The sequence below is a fragment of the Narcine bancroftii genome, chromosome 3 (genome assembly GCF_036971445.1).
Source record: "Narcine bancroftii isolate sNarBan1 chromosome 3, sNarBan1.hap1, whole genome shotgun sequence".
In the NCBI taxonomy this organism is placed as follows: Eukaryota; Metazoa; Chordata; class Chondrichthyes; order Torpediniformes; family Narcinidae; genus Narcine; species Narcine bancroftii.
Window position 1 is genome coordinate 11884528 of NC_091471.1, and position 21060 is coordinate 11905587.

General features: G+C 42.1%; 1 protein-coding gene across 1 annotated transcript in view; it reads right to left on the bottom strand.

The window, feature by feature from the left end:
• LOC138756974 (dedicator of cytokinesis protein 2-like) overlaps positions 1–21060 on the bottom strand; it is a 1510503-nt gene that overhangs the window by 165530 nt on the left and 1323913 nt on the right.

The following is a 21060-nucleotide window of genomic DNA, read 5'->3' on the forward strand; positions in this document are numbered from 1 at the left end:
CACAGGCAGTTGTGGAGGCCAGGTCGTTGCAGGTATGAAAGGTAGAGATTGATAGGTTCTTGATTAGCCTGGGCATCAAAGGTTATGGGGCTGTGTGGGAGAATCGATCAGTTCATGAATAAATGGTGGTGCAGACTCGATGGGCTGAAAAGCCTATTTCTTTTCCTATAAGGCATGTCTTATGGTCTCATGGACATTTCACCTCCACTCTGCAGAGCTGAGTAATAAATTCTGCTTTTATTTGCTGTTTTTATGTATGGGTTGACTTTCAAAACAAACTTCTTCGCGCTGCCTCCGTACATGTGGCAATAAACCTGAAGCTGAACTACATCTTGAATATCTGATGAGGTCGACAATGGTGAAAAACGTGAAGTGCAGATAGGATTTGAAATTCCATCTCCACTGATAAAAACTGCAATAATCTCCCAAAAGTCTTCCTGGAAAATCGTTTACTGATTGTTGATGAAAGTCTGCATTTATTTCCATCTGCTCGGTTCATTCATTTTGTTCCTAGAATCTCACAGAAACTGTCCCAGTAATCACTGATAACCAATCTCTCTCTCTCTCTCTCTCGAATGGTAGTGAAAAGTAAGGAAGAAAATGGATGATGGAAAGGGTGACACGGATAACAAAGCCGTTAGTGCAATGTTCTCTTAGTGCCGTTAATCGGGTTCAAATCCGGTAAGGAGGTTGTACCCCGTGAGCTGCATGGGTTTCACCAAGTGCTCTGATTTCCTCTCACCCTTCAAAACATAAAGGGTGGTAGGTTAAATTCAAAAAAATTAGACATACAACACAGTAACAGGCCCCTTAAGCCCATGAGCCTGTGCCACACAATTACATCCAATTAACCGGCAACCCTCGCATGTGGGTGGAAACCAGAGCCCCCAGAGGAAACCCATGCCGATATACAGAGAACCCTTAGAGACAGTGTGGGATTCAAACCCCGATCACTGACGCTGTAACAGCGTTGTGCTAACCACTATGCTGACCGTGCCCAATGTCCATACAAACACTTTAAAACGGATTTTATTTGAAATACTGGAGCTCTGCTAATGCTAGACATATCGGCTCCACAGCTTTTGCAAGAGCTTTGGAGAGTGCTCAAGAAGTGAGAGAGAGAGAGATTGAGAGAGATAGAGATTACTTGTACAGTGCTACAGTCAGTAACAGCAGCTGGGACTGGAACAGGACAAGCTGGCAAGCTTGTGGAAAGCCCCATTTGGAAGACGACCTGGTCAAAACACTTGTGGTTCATGCAAGAGGAGAGGACTGGCTGTCTAATGTTTCACTTGGAATAAAAGAAACAAAAAGGAACTCTCTGGTGACCTGAAAGAAAGGTTATTATCTGGAGAACCCTGAAGAGGCTGATTAAAAAGGAATCAGTTGGGGATGTCATGAAACAACAAATCTCTCTCTGAAAACTGACAAGAACCTTCCTGAGTGGTAACCATTTACCTTTCAAGCATCAAAGCCTGGTGAACTTTTTAAATGTTAAATTCTGTGCACAGTATAAGAATTGCCTGCAACCAGTGAACTTGGAGGAATGAGAAATGAGATTGGACTGTGAACCAAAGAACTTTTCTGAACTTACACACACATTACACACATGTGCGCTTAGAATTAGAAGGGGATTAAGTTAGGTTAAGTAAGTCAATAGAGTTAAGTTAAAGTTTGATTCTATTTTCATGTTTAAAGATAATGAAAAGCAACTTTTGTTAAAGTAACCATTTGTCTTAGTGAATATTTATTGCTGCTGGGTTTTGGAGTCCTCTGGGCTCGGAACAAAATCACAATCAAATGGGGTGACAGACTGGTCGACCAAGCCTGTGTTCGTGAGGCATTGGGAGGATGAGGGAAGATGCCATTGAAGCAGTAAGAATTCTGACAGGGCTTGACAGATGTTTCCCCTTGCTGGGTCTCAACAACCAAGGTGACAATCACAGAGCTTTCAGGGCAGAGATGAGAAGAATTCTTTTCGGGAGGGGGTGGGGGTAATGAACCGGTGGAATTCTGAGGGCTTGACATCTGAGGAGAGACTGGATCAACTGGGATTGTTTAGCATTGTATAGGAGACTGAGGGTTGACCTTACGGTTGCTCTATAAAATCATGAGGTACATTGATAGGGTGAAAGGTCACAGTGTTCTTTGCAGAGTAGGGAAGTCTTAAACTGGATGGAAGAGTTTGAAGAAGAGAGGGGAAAGAATTAAAGGGGAACTGAGGGGCAGGTTTTTCCACAGTGGAATGACCTGCCAGACATAATGAGGTGAAACCAGTATTGTATATATTCGTTATATGTAAATGACATGACAATAGACAATAGACAGTAGGTGCTGGAGTAGGCCAATTGCCCCGTCGAGCCAGCACCACCATTTTTGAGACTATGGTTGATTATTCACTATCAGTACCCATTCTCAGCCTTAATCTTTAACTCCCCTGCCAACAAGAGCATTATCGAACTCCCTTTTTAACATATCCAGTTATGTTTCCTCTACCACCCTCTGCAGCAAAGCATTCCACAGATCCACGCTTCTCTGGGTAAAGCAATTTCTCCTCATCTCTGTCGAAAAGGGCCATCCCTGTATTCTTAAACTATGTCCTCTAGTCGTAGTGTCTCCCAACATTGGGAACATGTAATCCGAATTCCCCCTGATAAGCCCCTTGATAATCTTATATACCACAATCACGTCTCCCCTCATCCTTCTAAACTCCTGCTCTCACTGGCCAGCTTGTGACCCCTCCCCTTTCTCCCCCATAAAGGGTGTCATGCTACAAGCCTGCCCCCAGTTTGAGTTCGATAATGTTCTGGTTGGCAGGGAAGTTAAAGATTAAGGCTGAGAATGGGTACTGATAGTGAATGATCAACCATAGTCTCAAAAATGGTGGTGCTGGCTCGACGGGGCAATTGGCCTACTCCAGCACCTAGTGTCTATTGTCTATTGTCATGTCATTTACATATAACAAATATGTACAATACTGGTTTCACCTCATTATGTCTGGGTCAGTGTGAGCTACCAACACAGGGATGCTGTCCATCTCTTGTAAATAAATAAATGTCTTCAGTTTCAATGACTTAAGTCCTTGTGCAATTGATTGTGCATCACACATAGTGATACCGGTGAGGACGATTGGAACATTGAAAAGATATTTAGATTGGTACATGGATAGGAAAGGTTGACATCAGTTACCCTCACCACCGTGGCCATGCCCTTTTCTCACTGCTGCCATGCGGAAGGAAGTACAGGAGCCTGAAGATTTAGAATTCTCTGCTCCAAAGCCCTGTGGAAGCTCATGTGTTGATCTTATTCAGGACTGAGATTGATAGGTTTTCTAATCATGTTGAGAGCCAAGAATCTGGAGTTCAGGTGGGGACGAGAGGTAGGTATGGATAAGTCTTCATTTCTTATTGAACAGCGATCCATGCTTGAAGGTTTCCACAGTCTTCTCCAGCTATATTTTGTATTCTTAAGCAATGGTGTTCGGTGACTTTGAATCATTAAGAGCACAATGAGCAAACTTAACTCCTGGGCAGTAAAACTGCTTCAGGGAAACCAAGCATTATGTCAGAGTTTTGCTGAAACATCAATCACACTTCACAGAAAAATCTTAATAACTGGAGAGGCAAGAAGCCTTAATGTAACAAAAAAAAATCAGAAATAACTGTTACTCAAACAGCTTGAAGAAAATCACCAATCTACAACTTGTGTGAGAAATGAGACAGAAATCCAATATATCAGTGCAGGGAATCGTTAACTTTTACCCAGTGCAAAAACAGAAGATACCAGAAAAGGCAAACTTTTATAACACCCTCCAGCTCTCATTCTTCATAATTTCCATCTCTCCTTATCCTTTTGGGTCTGCTTCACAAGCTATTTTCTCAAGCAATCGACTCGGACTGAGATTACATTTAAATTTTAAATTTAGACATAAAGCATGGTAACAGACCCTTCTTGCCACAAGCCTGTGGCCCCCATGTGCATCAATTAACCCCACAAACCCTATATTTTTTTTTAAAGGGTGGGCAGAAAGCAGAGCGCCCGAGAAAAACCCACACAGATCACGGGGAGGACGTGCAAACTCTTTAAAGAGAGCACCAAATACGAAAACTGGTCGCTAGCACGGTAATAATATTGTGCTAGAGTCAATGCTAACTGTGCCGCCCAACATTTATTTTGCCCCAAGTGGAAAGGTGTTCTTGAGCACCTTCAGAATTTCTGCCGTAGATTATTGTAAGACCAGGCAAATGTGATCCTTCACTTTATTCCTTATTGCCTTTCTGAAGGTGGGACCAGATACGTGAGAATCCCAATCTTGAGGACGTCGAAAACCAAGGACTAACCAGAACCAACTACAAGTCACCCCACTGGGTGTGCGACCCATGATCTACTCTGAATTGAATTGTATTGAACACTTAGAATATTGTGTTCATTTCTGATCACCTTACTATAGGAAGGATGTGGAACCTATAGAGAGGGTGCAGAGGAGACTGACTGCTTACCGCATGTTGCCTGGATTGAAAAATATGTCTTATGAAGCAAGGTTAGCAGAGCTGGGACTTTTCTCTTTGGAGCCAAGAAGGATGAGAGGTGACTTAACAGAGGTCTACAAGGTTATGAGAGGCAGAGATGAGGTAGATAGCTTATCCCCAGAGAGGGAGTAACAAACACCAAGGAGGAGTGTTTGGGAGAGATTTCAGGGGTCCTTTTTTTTTACCCACAGAGAGCTGTGTGTACTTGGAGTGCCTTGGCAAGGCACAAGTAAAACACAGAATTCTATGGACACCGAGGATGAAGTAGAAACACAATGCCGGAGAAACTCAGCAGATCAAACAATGTCCTTTATGTAACAAAGGCAGATACATAATTGGCGCTTTGGGCTTGAGCCCTTCATCAAAGTATGATAAAATGCCAGCGAGCATCAGAACAAAAGAGTGGGAAGGGCAGGGGGTGTCAGGGCAGGAGATGATAGGTGAGAAGGGAAGGAGGGGAAAGCTGCATTTGCAGGGGGGGGGAGAAGCAGAGCTGTGTGGGTGAAAGATCTGAAAGGACAGGAAAGGGGGGGAGGAGGAAGAAAAGACAAGCAGGTATAGTGGAAAGCAGTGAAGTCAATGCTCATGCCATCTGGCTGGAGGGTGCCCAGATGGAAAATAAGGTGTTGTTCCTCCAATCTGTAGGACAGTACACAAGGTCATGGACAGATATGTGAGCATGGGAGTGTGACCCAGAATTGAAATGGTTGGCCACTGAGAGGTTGCTGTGGTTGCTAACAGAGGGGAGGTGCTGAGCAAAGTGATCTCCCAGTCTGTTACTGGTCTCTTTGATGTAGAGAAGGCCATAAAGAGTACCCCGGATGCAGAAAATAAATTCTCTGGATGTACAGGTGAAGTGTTGCTCCACATGAAAGGTCTGTTTGGGGCCCCGGGCCGTGGTAAGGGAGGAGGTGTGGATGTAAGTGTTGCATCTCCTGAGGGCTCAGGGGAAGGTGCCGGGTGTGATGGGTGGGGAAAGATGAGTGCACGAGGAAATCAAGGAGGGAGCAGTCCCTGCAGAAGGCCAAGAGAGGAGGAGCGGGAAAGATGTGTCTGATGGTGGAATCCTGTCGTAAGTGCTGGAAATTCTGGCAGATAATGTGTTGGACATGGAGGCTGGTGGGGTGGTAGGTGAGGATGAGGGGGATTCTATATTGGTTGGATCTGGGGGCAGAGGGGGCCAGGGCAGATGAGCAGGAAATGGAGGAGATGCGGGTGAGGGCTGAGTCAATAGTGGTGGAGGAGCAGCCACATTTGTGGAAGAAGGCAGTCATTTCAGTCCAGAGCTTCTGAACTCACAAAGAAACATGTCCTTCTAATTTTGGGCTAAGGTTCTTCTTTGAAGTTAATAGCCGCAGTCTCCAAAGCACAGGAATTTCTTGCCGAACCTCTATCTCCAAAGTCTTTCCCCCTTTGTCATTCCTGAAAGACCAATTTTCTTTAACCAAGTTTTCTGACTCCTGTGTTCAAGAAGTGTGTAGCCCTTTGCTCTATTCTCTCTACACCCAGAACTGTGTAGTTAGGCACAATTCAAATGCCATTTACAAATTTGCCAAGGACACCACGGTCGTTGGCAGGTTCACAGACGGCAATGAGGAAACGTACAGGAGGGAGATAGATTACCAGTGGTGTCACAACAACAACCTTGTAGTCAATGTTAATAAAACTAAGGACTTCAAATCCCTGGGTGTCAACATCTCTTAAGATCTATCTTAGGGTCCTCACTTCAAAGTAATCATAAAGAAGGTTCACTAATGGCTATATTTCTTGATGAGATTGAGGAGATTTGTTATGTCACCAAAGACTCTTGCAAATTTCCACAGGTGTATGTGGAGTACATTCTGACTGGTTGTATCACTATTAGGTATGGAGGTGCTAATGCCCAGTATAGAAAAAGCACACAGAGATGTGAATTCTACCAGCACCCTCATGGGCATTAGTCTTCACTCCATTTAGGACATTAGTTCCCAAACCTTTTTGGGCTGCTGCTCCCTTGGCTTACAGGCCACATCCTTAGAGCCCCCTCCCATACAATGGCGCGGGGAGGTGGGGGGTGTTAGTGGCGGTGCCGAGGAGGTGTAGTGGTGGCACTGAATGGGGTGGGGGGAGGGTTAGTGGTGGCACTGAGAGGGGGGCTTGGTGGTGGGCAGTAGTGGTGCCAATACAGCATGGCGGCCACCCAGACCAGCTCTCCCGAGAATGCCTCGCCATTTATTTTGCTCGCTACTGCCACCCCGAGTCTGGCCAGAAAATTACTGCATTGGGTTTTTCATTAAACTTTGCAGCAGGCTGAATAATAACAAAATGGAAGGTTCAGAACGTCCCCTTTTTCCTCACCTCACCCTTGGATCTTTCCACCTCCCACTAGGTTGGGGGTGGGTGGGGGGGAAATGCCAGCGCCCACTTTGGGAATCACTAACTTAGGACATCTATAAAAGGCAGTGTTTCAAGAAAGCAACCTCTATCATAAATGACCCTCACCATCCAGGCCAGGCCCTCTTCGCGATGTTACAAATGGGAAGGAGGTACAGGAGCCTGACCTCGAACATACAATGGCACACAAACAGCTACTTCTCCTGTACCATCAGATTTCTGTGTGGACAATGAACCACAATCACTACCTCACCTTCTCTTCTTTGGCACCAATTTATTTATTTATTCATTTTTAATAGTGGATTTATAGAAATGCATTTTGTACCATTTTTCTTCTAGATGTAAACAATGAGCAAGGTAACAGGCTCTTCCAGCCCATGAGCCCGTGCCACCCAATTACATTCAATTAACCTACAACCCTTATACGATTTGAAGGGTGGGGGGAAACCGGAGCACCTGGAGGAAACCCATGGAGGCACAGGGAGAATGTACAAACTCCTTATAGACAGCACCAGTAATGTACTTTACATTACATTACACATAAAGGACCTGTAATGCAGAGCAATGCTGTTACTAAACAACAAATATCGTGACACTTGTACTTTACATTACATTACACATAATGGACCTGTAATGCACCGCAATGCTTTTACTAAACAACAAATTTCATGACACTTGTACTTTACATTCTTTGGCTTGGCTTCGCGGACGAAGATTTATGGAGGGGGTAAAAAGTCCACGTCAGCTGCAGGCACATTAATGGACCTGTAATGCACCGCAATGCTGTTACTAAACAACAAATTTCATGACACATACTTTACATTACACATAATGGACCTGTAATGCACAACAATGCTGTTACTAAACAACAAATTTCGTGACATGTACTTTACATTACATTACACATAAAGGACCTGTAATGCAGAGCAATGCTGTTACTAAACAACAAATTTCATGACATGTATTTTACATTACATTACACATAATGGACCTGTAATCCACAGCAATGCTGTTACTAAACAACAAATATCGTGACACTTGTACTTTACATTAAATTACAAATAATGGGCCTGTAATGCACCGCAATGCTGTTACTAAACAACAAATTTTGTGACACATGTTCATGACAATAAATTCTGACTCAAAGCCATATATACCCGAGTGACGTGGGGTGAAGCTGAGAATGCAGAAGATTATAAGGCATTGGTAAGGCCAAATTTTGATTATTGTGTACAGTTTTGGTCAATGAATTATAGGAAGGATGCCAAGAAAATAGAGAGAGTGCAGAAAAGATTTACAAGAATGTTGCTCGGGTTTCAGGGTCTGAGTTACAGGGAAAGGTTAAACAGGCTGGGACTTTATTCCCTGAAGCATAGAAGGTTGAGGGGTGATTTGATAGAGGTATTTTAAATGATGAGGGGGACAGATAGAGTCAATGTGGATAAACTTTTTTTTTCCCCATTGAGAGTGGGGGAGATTCAAACAAGAGGTCATGGATTGAGATTGAAGTGGAAAAAGTATAGGGGAATCAGGAGGGAATTTCTTCACTCAGAGGGAGTGTGGAATGAGCTTCCGGCCGAAGTGGGCTCGATTTTAATGTTTAAATATAGTTGGATAGGTCTCTGAATGAGAGGGTTACAGAAGGTTATGGGCTGGGTGTGGGTCAATGGGACTAGATCGGAGAAGGTGTTTGGCGTGGACGAGAAGGGCTGAACTGGCCTGTTTCTGTGCTGTAATTGTTATATGGTTAAGATCAACAGTAGGTTTAAATTCATTGTCTCAGTCCTGATCGTACGCAGACAGAAGAGGCCAGAACTAACCATGTCAAACCGCAGACATTCACTCTGTTAGGTGTCACAACTTTGTCACTCTGACATGAATGCAAGGTTACAGGTCTGAAGTGGATGGGCTACTTGAGGCATGGGGAACGATGAAATGATTTCATCAGATCGATTCAGAGTTGCTGATCTCCAGGCACATGAGCCGAAACTGAAAGGGGCTGAATTATTGCTCGCCCCTTCAGGAATGAAATCAGCGAACATCTGAGCAACGAGAAGTTGAGAGAATTCTGAAAGTTACTCCCTAGTTGGTGTGGTTGGTCCATAGATCATTGTGGAGTGATGTTCGACCAAAGTTTCAAATTCAAGTCTACGCTTAAGCTGATTGTCACATGCAATGAAGTACAGTGAGGAAGCCCGTCTTGTAATCAGTTTAGCTGGTCAATCCAAACACAGCTTAGTGGGTAAAAACAAAATGCAGAGCTACAGAGAGAGTTTGATGGAACAGAGCAAAGGTCATTTTATTTCAGTATGAGGTTCATTCATGAGTCTGATAACTGCGGGCAAGTCAATGTACTTCTTGAACATAGAACATTACAGCACAGTACAGTCCCTTCAGCTCACAATGTTGTGCCGATCAATATATAACTACCAACAAACTAAACCCTCCCTACCTCATAACCCTTTATTTTTCTTTCATCCACATGCCTGTCAAAGAGTCTCTTAAAAGCCCCTATTGTTCCAGCCTCCACTGCCATCCTTGGCAATGCATTCCAGACACCCTGTGCAAAAGACTTACACCTAACATCTCCACTAAACTTTCCTCCCTTCAAAGGATCAACGGATGTCAAAATGGCATTTAGGACTGGTATAGCTTAACTGAATCAGAAACGTTTGCAGCACAGAAAAAGGCCATTCAACCCATCCTATCCATGGTTACCAATATGTCTTTTATCACTATGACTTCCTTGCTTGGTTGACTGCCCTAATAGCTATTGCTGTAAGGACTCAGCGATTGGGTCCAGACCTGGGTTCAAATTCCGTACTGTCTGTAAGGAGTTTGTACGTTGTCCCCTATTTCTGTGTGTGTTTGCTCCGGAGGCTCCGGTTACCTCCCACCCTTCAAAGACACACCGGGGTGTAATTTGGGCGGCATGGACTCCTAGGGCCAAATTGCCTGTTACTGTGCTGTATGTCAAATTTAATTTAAAAAAAAGAAAGCCTTTAAAAGTGCGAATGTTTCTACTCCCATCAATTCAAGCAGAATCTGAAGCCAAACGCAATCAGCTGGAGGACCTCAGCAAGTCGAGCATCATCAGTGGGAGGAAAAATGAACGGTCAACATTTTGGGTCGGAACCTTTCATCAAGATTAAGGGGCAAAACTTTAGAGGTAACATGAGAGGGAGCTTCTTCACTCAGAGAGTGGTGGCTGAGTGGAATTACCTTCTGAAAGAGGTGGTTGCAGCAGGGTCAATTTTGTCATTTAAGAGAAGGTTGGATGAGTGCATGGATGTGAGGGGATTTGAGGGTTATGGGGAGGGAGCAGGTAGGTGGGGCTAGAGGAGATCACTTAAATTGGTGCAGACCAGATGGGCCAAGATGGCTTGTTTCCGTACTGTAATTGTTGTATGGTTATATAAGATTGTTGATGCTCCATCTCCGAAAGCGAGGCAAGAAAGGAATATGGGATCAGGAAAGAATTTGAGGAACACCATATCATATTCTGCCTGGGTACCTGAAACCCAACAGCATGAACATTGAATTTTCCAATTTCTGACACCATTCAGATGCAACTTCCATTTGTTTATTACATGCCCTATATTCACTTTTCTCTCAACAACCACCCCCCACTTCGCTTTTCTCTCAACTACCACCCACCTCACCTTAATATTCCTCTCCCTGCCTCCAAGTCTCTCCCACCTGTATTTGTACCTTAGTTTCTCTTGGCCCTTTCCCAGTACTTCGCTTTTCCCCCTTTTGTACCTGAAATCTCACGTTACCATCCTAGCCTTGAGACAGGGCCCTGACCCGAAACACTGACGTGTCTTTTCTACCCAAGGATGCTGCATGACCTGTGAGTTCTTTATCTGCTGCAATTACTGAAGGTCAGCAGAACGAGAGGGGATTTGCCTGAGGCACCTCACTGACAAAAGGCAAAGGAGGAAAAACCCAACACCCAACCCCAACCAACCAATTTTCCCCTGCAGCCGCTGCAATCGTGTCTGCCTGTCCCGCATCGGACTTGTCAGCCACAAACGAGCCTGCAGCTGACGTGGACTTTTACCCCCTCCATAAATCTTCGTCCGCGAAGCCAAGCCAAAGAAAGAAGATGATGTTTCATCGTGTGGGTCTAAATAGAAGCCGAAGAGCATGGTTTCGGAATGAAGGTCACTCATTTATGTGGGCATGAGAAATGCCCACACACAGAGCTGTGAGTCTTCAGAGTTCTCAACCCAAAAGGCATGCAGAGATGAAGTAATTGAATGCATTGAGGATAAAGATGGACATATATTTCAAATAGAGGGGAGTCACGAGTCCAGGGAAGGAGTGATAAGTAACACTGGTGTGTCTGATGATGGAATGCTTCAAACCACACCTCCCAGAGGACATCTGTTTAAGGCAAGTGAAGGAACATTTAGGGAGGGCGTCAGAGGTAGTTTTTTTTTAAACACAGAGAGTGGTGGGTTTATCTGGAATGCATTGGCAGGGGTGGTGGAGGAGGCTGGTGCAATGGTGACATTCAAAATAATCCTAGAAAGGCACATGGATGTAAGAAAAAGAGAGGGTGATGTGTGTAAGGTAGGGACGGGTTAGATTGTTGTGGGGGTAAGTTTATAAAGGTTGGCATAAGAGGGTGGGCTGAAGGGCCTGTCTGTTCTTTGCTGTAAGGATAATTTAAAAAAATATTTACCCATATAGCATGGTAACAGGCCCTTCTGGCCCTTGCATCATGGTACTCAAATACCCCAATAGCCTACAATCCCTGCATGCTTTTGGAGGGTGGGAGGAAACCGGAGCACCCAGAGGAATCCCATGCAGATATGGAAGTCAGTATAAACTCCTTACAGACAGCACCAATTTCAAACCATGGTCGCTGGCACAGTAATAGTGTGGCTCGCATCTTCGCAAACCGTGCCACGCAATGCACAGATGCACCAAAAATTAACTCTGTGAGTTAAAAACACAATATTCCTTTATTAAATTTACACAAGAGAGAAAAAAATATACATGAAAGGATAAGAGGGCAAAGAGTTGCAGATAACTTGTGCTCTTTCATTCGTTCTACATTTCTGAATCATGACAGAACACTCCTGGGACGGGGGGCGTGGCAAGATGGCGTAGAAGAAAGATGTGTATTCCACCTCTCCCCAGCGGGATTATTAAATACCCGGTTTTTTCATGGTATAAAAGTGGTTAAAAATAAGATTTACAGTTATTTAAGTAACAGTGATTTATGATGGCATCCAATGTGAAAAAATTTAAATCTCAGCTTCAGAAAAAGCTACCGTCTAAAAGTGCAGAAGAATTGAGGCCTACTTGCATAGCTGAATCCACGGAGTCGTCGCTGGGAGTCTTCAAGCCTCAGAGGACTCCAGCCCGTTCGAGTCTGACTCCGGCGCCGATCCTGCATCCGTGAGCTCAGCTGTTGCTGACCCGCGTTCACGTGAAGCCGTGCGCGCAGGCGACACAGCCGATAAGGGGACCCGCGAACCCGCGACCTCGCTGGGTGGCCCAACGGCAGGCAGTGTAGCGTCGCAGGACACTTCTGCGCGTCCGACGGCTTTGCCTGGCCTGCGTGGGGCATCATGGGTCCGAGAGCTGCTGGAGAATGTCGGGGCTGTGGGGGAGCCCGAATGCCAGCGTCCCAAAGAGGTTGGGGTGCCGGCATCGGGTGTCCAGACCCACAGCCGTTCAGTCAAAGGACCTATGATGACTGAGGAAGAAGAGGAACTTACCTTATTGGAATTCGTCCAGGAGGAGGAGCCTGTGTAAAGAAGGTGGATCTCAAAAAGTGGAAGTGGATTCAGTGTTTACTGTGTTGGAAGGGATTGCTTGTCAAATGCAGCAAATGCATAATATGTCAAATCAATTATCAACTCAAATGAATCAAGGATTTATGGCGATGAAAATAAAAATGAATACTTTGTGTGATGAAATGTCAACTGTGAAACAGGAAATGACTGTAGTTAAAAGTGATATTAATAAATGTATAAAATCAGTAGATACTGTGCAAGATAATTTTAAGAAAATTGAAACAGCTTTTTCTGAATGTCAAACTCAGATAGAACGTAATAGAGAAAAAATGGAAAAGGTGGACGGTTCTTTTGTAGATTGGAGGATTCAGAAAAGAGATTTATTGAAGAAGATTGATTCGTTGGAAAATCAAAGTCGTAGGAATAATGTGAAAATAGTTGGTCTCCCAGAGGGTATGGAAGGTGCTGACCCTATAAAATGTTTTAAGCACTGGATTCCAGAGGTGCTGGGTAAAGAGCTTTTCCCTGAAGGTTTGGAATTGGATACGGTTCACAGAGCTCTGAGAAGAAGATCACTTCCAGGACAAACACCGAGAGCAGTCTTGATTCGTTGTTTAAAATAGCAAGATCGAGAAATGATGTTTCGTATGGCAGTACAGAATGCAAGGCAGAATCGATCTCCATTAATGGTTCAATATAATAGAGTGATTTTATATGCTGATTTAAGTCAAGAGGTTATTAGAAGATGACAAGAACTCAATACAGCTCAAGATGTTTTGTGGCGAAAAGGCTACAAGTTTGTTTTTCATTATCCTGCAATTTTCAAGGTTTATTATGGAAATTTTTAATCTCAATTCTTTGAGAATGATCATGATGCTTTGGTTTTTGCTAATTCTTTGCCGGAATTGCGAAGAAATGGGTGTACTCCTCTGTTATCTCCTAAGAAGAGAGTAAAAATTATGGAAAGAATGAAAAGAAAGAAGAGTTGACACAAAGTCTTCTTGATGTTGAAGATCCGGAGCAGTCATTGGGCTTGGAATCAATGGGCTGAAGATATGGATTATATTCGATTGTGTTTGATTAAATATAAATATGTATTTGGCTGGGAGGGGGGTGGATGACACTGAAAACTTTGATAGTCACCACACCCAGATCTTTAGGGTATTACTACATTTGGTTGTTTTTTTTTGTTATTCATTTATTGAGGGGTTTTTCTTTCTTGGAAGAATTATAGAGGGGAGCATTATTTTATAGTGTGCAAATATATTAATAGTTAAAAAAGATGTCTCAATTGAATTTTGCAACTTTTAATCTGCAGGGGTTAAATAATCCAATTAAGAGAAAGGGAATATTGGCTTATATTAAAAAAATGAAAATCGATATTGCTTTTTTACAAAAAACACAACTGACTGAGAAAGAACATCTGAAATTGAAAAGAGATTGGGTTGGTCATGTTTTTTCTTCTTCTTTTAATTCTAAGGCAAGAGGAGTAACGATTTTGATTCATAAAAATTTACCACTTGAATTGGAATCTTCAGAGAGGTACGCTGCCAGAGTGTTAAGAATGAACTGTTAAAATGTTGCTGAATCTTGGACTTTGCTGAATATTTATGCCCCTAATATAGATGATGAGCCATTTATTTCAGAAGTTTTTTTATTGTTAACTCAAACTAATTAAAATGTTTTAGTTGGTGATGATTTTAACTGTGTTCTCAACCCTTTACTGGACAGAAATCCAAAAAAGTATAAGGAAATCAAAGATGGCAACACAAATTAATGCGTTAATGAAAGATTTAAATTTGGAGAAAAGTTAATCCTACAGAGAAAAAATTCTCCTTTTATTCTTCAAGACATGATTCATTTTCTAGAATTGATTTATTTTTGGTATCAGCACATTTACAAGGTAGAGTATTACGAGCTGAATATAAAAGTAGAGTTATATTAGATCATTCATTATTACTTTTTTTCCTGTGAATGTTCGGAGGTAGTGCGTCTGTCATTTAGATGGAGGTTCAATGCAATGTTATTGAATAAACCAGAGTTTGTTACTTTTGTTAAAGAGCAGATTTCTTTATTTTTGAATGAAAATGCTAATTCTGTGGACAGTCATTTTGTAATATGGGATATTTCAAAAGCTTATTTGAGAGGGCAGATCATTAGTCATTCTATGAAAGTTAAGAAACAATATATGGAAGAGAAGAACAAGAGTTAGAAAATAAGATTGCTGAGTTAGAGAAGGATTTTCAGAAAGGTGTAACAGAAAATAAAAAAGTTGCGTTAGCAAGGTTGAAATTACGTTATAATACTTTACAAACTTATCAGTTTGAGCGCTTAATTAATCGATTATTATGAGTTGAGGGAAAGAGCTCACAAGGTACTTGCCTGGCAATTGAAAGCTGAACAGACGTCTCAGACTATTAATGCTGTTAAGAAGAATTCAATAATAACTTATAAGCTTCAGGAAATTAATGACCAGTTTTATTCATTTTATCAAAAATTATATACTTCTGAGGGGAAACAGGATAATGGTGCTATTGATTCTTACTTATATAAATTAAAGTTACCGGTATTAGATGGAAATGATGTTCAGGAACTGGAATCTCCATTTACGGATTTTGAAATTAAAGAAGCTATTCAGGAAATGTCTAATGGTAAGTCCCCAGGGGATGATGGATTTCCTGTGGAATTTTATAAACTTTTTTATGATGATTTTTCTAATGAATTTGGAGATGCATTAAAACAAGTTACTGAAGATCAGAAGTTACCAGAATTGTTCAAGTGCTTTAATAGCTGGCATTCCAAAAAAAATAGAGATCCATTAAAAGTGTCTTCATATAGATCTATCTCTTTATTAAATGTAGATTATAAAATTATAGTGAAAGTATTAGCTAATAGACTTGCTAAATATTTACCTAAATTGGTACACATTGATCAAACAGGTTTTATTAAGAATAGAAATGCATCAGATAATATATTTTGATTAATTACTTTGGTCAACGCATATAAAAAGCAACTTAACCATCCTATGGTGGTTGCATTAGATGCAGAAAAAAGCTTTTGATAGTATTGAGTGGGATTTTTTATTTAAAGTGTTAGAGAAATTTAGATTCGGGCCTTTTTTTATTGGTTGGGTTAAGGCTTTATATACAAACCCGATTGCTAGGGTGGTGAAGAGTGTTTGTTGAAATTTGGAGAATTTTCAGGATATAAAGTTAATTGGGATAAAAGTGAGATTTTACCAGTTGCAGAGGGAGATTATTCTGAATTTAAAACAATTACAAAATTAAGGTGGACAAGTAAAATTGAATTTGAGGAAAAATATTCATTTTAATACAATTAACCCGACCAATCAAAGTTAATGGAAGATCTTTCCACTTAATCAAATCTGCTTTAATCCATCTTAATATGGGTATATAATTTAATTGATATAATGATTGATAATTCATATCCATAAACATACCTAATATTTCAGTCAATACCTTGTTTAGTTTCTAAGGGCTTTTTTCAAGATTTGAATAAAGCAGTGCGAGAGTTTTTATGGAAAGGTAAACTAGCTCGAATGGCATTGCATAGACTTACATGGAAGTATACATTGGGAGGACTACAACTACCACATTTTCAGAATTATTATGAAGTGGCCCAGTTGAAGTTTATTAGTAGATTGATGGATTTAGATCAGCCTCCTAGCTGGGCTAAAGTGGAGATGGCATGTGTTCCTAGGGTTGAAATACATTAATTTACATTTTGTGGAATTTGATTTTGTTACAGCAATATGATATGCCGATATTGAAGCATTTGTGAAAGATTTGGTTAAAAAAAATAGGGTGTAAGGGTCGAAAGATAAATTATTTATTTTAACTCCATTGTTTAACAATCAGCTCACTCCTTTTTCAATGTTTAATAATCATTTAAAGATTTGGGACTCGAAAGGAATAAAGACAATACAAGATTGTTTTGTAGAGGGTCAATTTCTTTCTTTTAATCAATTGAGAGAAAGATTTGATATACCTGTAAATTCTTTATTTGTGTATTATCAACTTAGAGCTTTGAAAAAAGATAATGATGGTAGAGAGATGATTTTACCTATTTTGTCGAGATTTGAATCTTTGATTTCCTCGATACCAAAAAAGGGTTATATTTCAGTTATGTATAATTTGTGACAAGGTAGTATGGATAAACCAGATTGGGAGAAATTTAAACATAAATGTGAGAGTGATTTAGTATTTATTTTTCCCGAAGATGATTGGGTGAATATGTGTCAGGACAATGTAATTAACTTGACTAATGTACAATATGGAATGGTTAATTATAATTTTTTACATCAATTATATTTGATCCCGGAAAAGTTAAAAAATTATGGGTTTAGTAATTTGGATTCTTGTTTTAGATACGGTTCACGTATTGGAACTTTTCTACATGCTGTATGGAATTGTGTTAAAGTTCAATCATTTTGGCAAGGAATTAAAGTAGTTTTGTAGAAATTATATAATTTTATATCACCGTTAGATCCAACAATTTTCTTGTTGGGAAATTTGTATTAATTAAATGGAATGGGATTGGATAAAATTCAAATTGCTTTTGTACGTTTGGTGTTATCAATAGCGTGTAAATGTGTTGCTAGCACTTGGAAAGATACTACAGAGATTAATATAGTATGTTGGCATAATGAATTGAAAGCATGTATTATTATGGAAAAAAATTACTTATAATTTACATGTTAATTATTCTTTATTTATTAGTAAGTGGTCTCCATATTTGAAATATATGCATTTAGATATACTTTGAAATGTTATTAACATTTACAATTTTTTTATATATATAATCTATTTTTTTTTGCTCCCCTTAAGGGAGTTGGCTGTAGGGGTGGGAGGGTGAGATGGGTGTTTTTTGTAAAATTTTCTTTGATTATTTCAATACTGCATGCTATGTTTTTGTTATCTTTTAAATAAAGTTTGCAAAAAAAAGAATACTCCTGGGACTGAGTGAGATCTCCCTGATCCAATGCAAAACTTCCCTTCATTACATTTTCAGCCACAAATTCTGCTGTGAAATTAAATAATGACAAGATCTATCATGTTTCATGTAAGCTCAAGGAAATTACTCGAAAGGTTAATTCCTTTATAAAGTAAAAAAAAATAGTGCTTTACAGCAGGAAATGCACCCAATTAAAAATTCTCCCTCCAGTGGAATAGTTTTAATCATTATTTATACATGTCTGTCAAAATAGCACTAATAAAGGGAGAGAAACTTGCACTAATAAAGGGTGTATTGTCAACACCAATGCTGCTGTTCCCATCTACATTGTGACATTTCCTTACTGGGCATGTTGATATGGTTTGTAATCAAACTCCCACTGATTTACTTGCAATAACAAAAGTGCTGGAGAAACTCAGTAGGCTGCACAGCATCCATTCCAAGCAAAGGGAGGTAACCAATGTTTTGGGGCCTGAGTCTTTCGTCAATGTATGGGCAGAAACCAGGCAGGTGTCTGAAGGCAAAGGTAGGAGGGAGGATAGGAGAGGAGGGAAGAAGGGGCAGGGAGAGGAACAGAGGCCATCAGGCAAAAGTCACAGGTGGGATGGTAGAAGAGAAAAATGCTGGGAAGTGATTGGAGGAAGGGGGTAGTTCTCTGAATGGAAAGGGAAGGGGGTGGGGAGTTGGAGGAAAGGAGAGGGATAGGGAAAGAGAAAGAGACAACAATACTGGAGAAGTTGATGTCAATGCCATCAGTTTGGAGAGTGCCCCGATGGAATATTGGATGTTGATCTTCCAATTTGTCAAATAGAACATCTTCTACAAACTCACAGACTCCTGCAGTTACCTCAACTCCACTTGTTCACACCCTGCTAGAATTCTATTTCTTTTTCTCAATTCCTCCATCTCCATTGTATCTGCTCCCAAGATTAGGTCTTCCATTCCAGAACATTCAGATGTCCACCTTCTTAGAAAAAAATGCGGCTTCCCCTCAGCGTCGGATTACCCATTAGGCTGATTTGGCTGATGCCGAGGGACCCGGAAGGTAAGGGGGCCTGTCTGTGATTTGATTGATCACCAAATAGGCCAATGAAGCACTGGTATCTGTGTGGAGAGCATAATCTACGGCTAATGAAAGTAGATGTTGGCCGTGCGGGGGCGTTAACATCGTATAGCCGATGATGCAAATAGAGATTGGTAGCAAATGTTGCCTTGAGAGTAAATGCCATAATGGTAACCATGGAGATCATTACCTATCAACAACTCAGGCCCAGAGCAAGGTGAGTTCCGCCATGCCATCGGAGTGGGCGCCTCCGCTGTGGGTGAGGATGGTGACAGTCTCCGTAGTCCCTTTGAAGCCATGTGCCTTCCCACTCTTTGTTTACCACCTCTGCTGTAAAATGGTGGGTGATTCTGGCTGGGGCTCATTGGCCCGGTTGGAGGCCTGAATCTCAGCCATGATCTCTCTGTTTTACCGGCAATACAGGGAGAAAGTTAATGAGGTATTCCTCAGACATATACTGGCCACCCACAGATAGCGACTGGGTGAATCGGATGATGAGTTCCTCCGGGCCCTGCAAGGACTCAGCAGGTTGTACAGCATCCATGCCAAGCAAAGTTGCGGGCATGCAACTTCCATGAAGTATCAGCCACCCAAAATACTGAGGACATAATCTGGGATGCCTATGTCGCAGGCATCAGGCCTGACTAAGTGCGCCAGTGGTTACTTGAGAACAGCAAGTTAGATTTAAAATGGGCAATCGATCTTGCAAAATTGCTGGAGATCACCCTCCGCAACACAAAAGCATATTCTGCGAACGGGCCCACTCGGGGTCGCTATCCTGGAACACTGGTCTACAGGCCACCAGTCTGCTACCGTGCCCCATTAATGAGCCCACCAGAGGTATTGTCTCCCAGGTGCACCCAAAGAGCTACTTCTGCAGCCAGGCAAAACAGCCCAAAAACACTGCCCGGTGAGAGATGCGACACACTCCAAGTGCAGGAAGAAGAGCCATTATGCAAGAGAATGCTGATTACAGTCCTCCAGCCCCAGCAGTGCCGAGCGCACGGCATGGCTGCTGCCATTGTGGATGCTAGCATTTGCCAGAGATGACCATGCTGTGACATGGGGGCTGGCATCTTGGACGCCACTAACTTCCGCAGAGACCCACGCTGCCACATGGGTGCTGCCATCATGCCCCTTCATGGAGATTCAGCACGGGTCGGACCATGGACCAATTCTGGTTTCTGTAGTGCTGGACATCTCCCTCAAGGACCAAGTGACTAAATATCTTTCTTGTTAGCGGGAGCACCAAGCGCTTTATTCATCCTGACACTGTCCAACATTATGCCTTTGAGCCTAAAATGTCACCGTAGTCTCAAAGTCTCACTCTGTAGAAATCCACACTTATACTGTTGCAACTGTGCGCAAGATTTCCAGTGGCGATTAAAGAATGTCATTGTGCAATATGACGGCCCTCTCCCATGGTCGACAACATGCAGTTCCTTAACCAACCGTTCTGTCCCCACCCCAGCTGGCTCAACTGACACGCGGTCTCTCTACCGTCCTCCTCAACCCCCTGCCGTTTTTTGCCAATCTTATCCCCAATTGTAAGCCAGTCGCTACAAAAAACAGGCGATAAGAGTGAGGACGACAGGGTGTTTATAAAGGCGGAGGTACGACGACTCCTGGACGAGGGGATTATCAAGACCAGTACCAGTCCCTGGAGAGCTCAGGTAGTGGTGGTCAAGGGCAGGGGTAAATGCAGAATGGTGATCGACTATAGCCAAACCAAGGAGCACACCCACCAGGCAGCACCCCTCCTTCTGCAGTCATGCATTACGTACTGCTGCACCCTCCCCTACTCCAGCTGAGCTATCATGCCCCCTGCAGGTTGACACAGTGCTGGAGGTCCAAGACGAGACAGTAGCCTCAGCCGCAACCCCACAACCAGCACTCTACCGGTCAGTAGGGAAGATCAAGCCCCCGGACCAGCTTAATTTGTAAGACTTTGTGCCCCACGTCACCCCGACGGACAATTAAAAGAATAACAAGGGGTGAGTGTGGTGAGCTGTTGAACTGTATCGTATTCCTGATTTCATGGCTCCACCCCATCCTGTTACTGTATCTGCGGTCCCTCCCTCTTTTATATAAAGCCTTCATCACCCTGACCCTTCCTCAGGAAGCCTGGATCAGGTCCTTGTCCATTGTGAATAAAAGCCTGTAGATGAATGATTCAGTCTCAGCCTGTTGAGTTATTTACTGTGTGTCACACTACAATCAAAGCATCTGAAGATTTTCCCATTTAACTCCTGTTGATTTTTATTATTTTACAAAAGAAGCACATTTGTCACCACCTCAGGATATTCTGAAGCACAAATGAAGTGTGATTAATAACATGAAAAAGCATTGGCCATTGAGCTACTCAAAT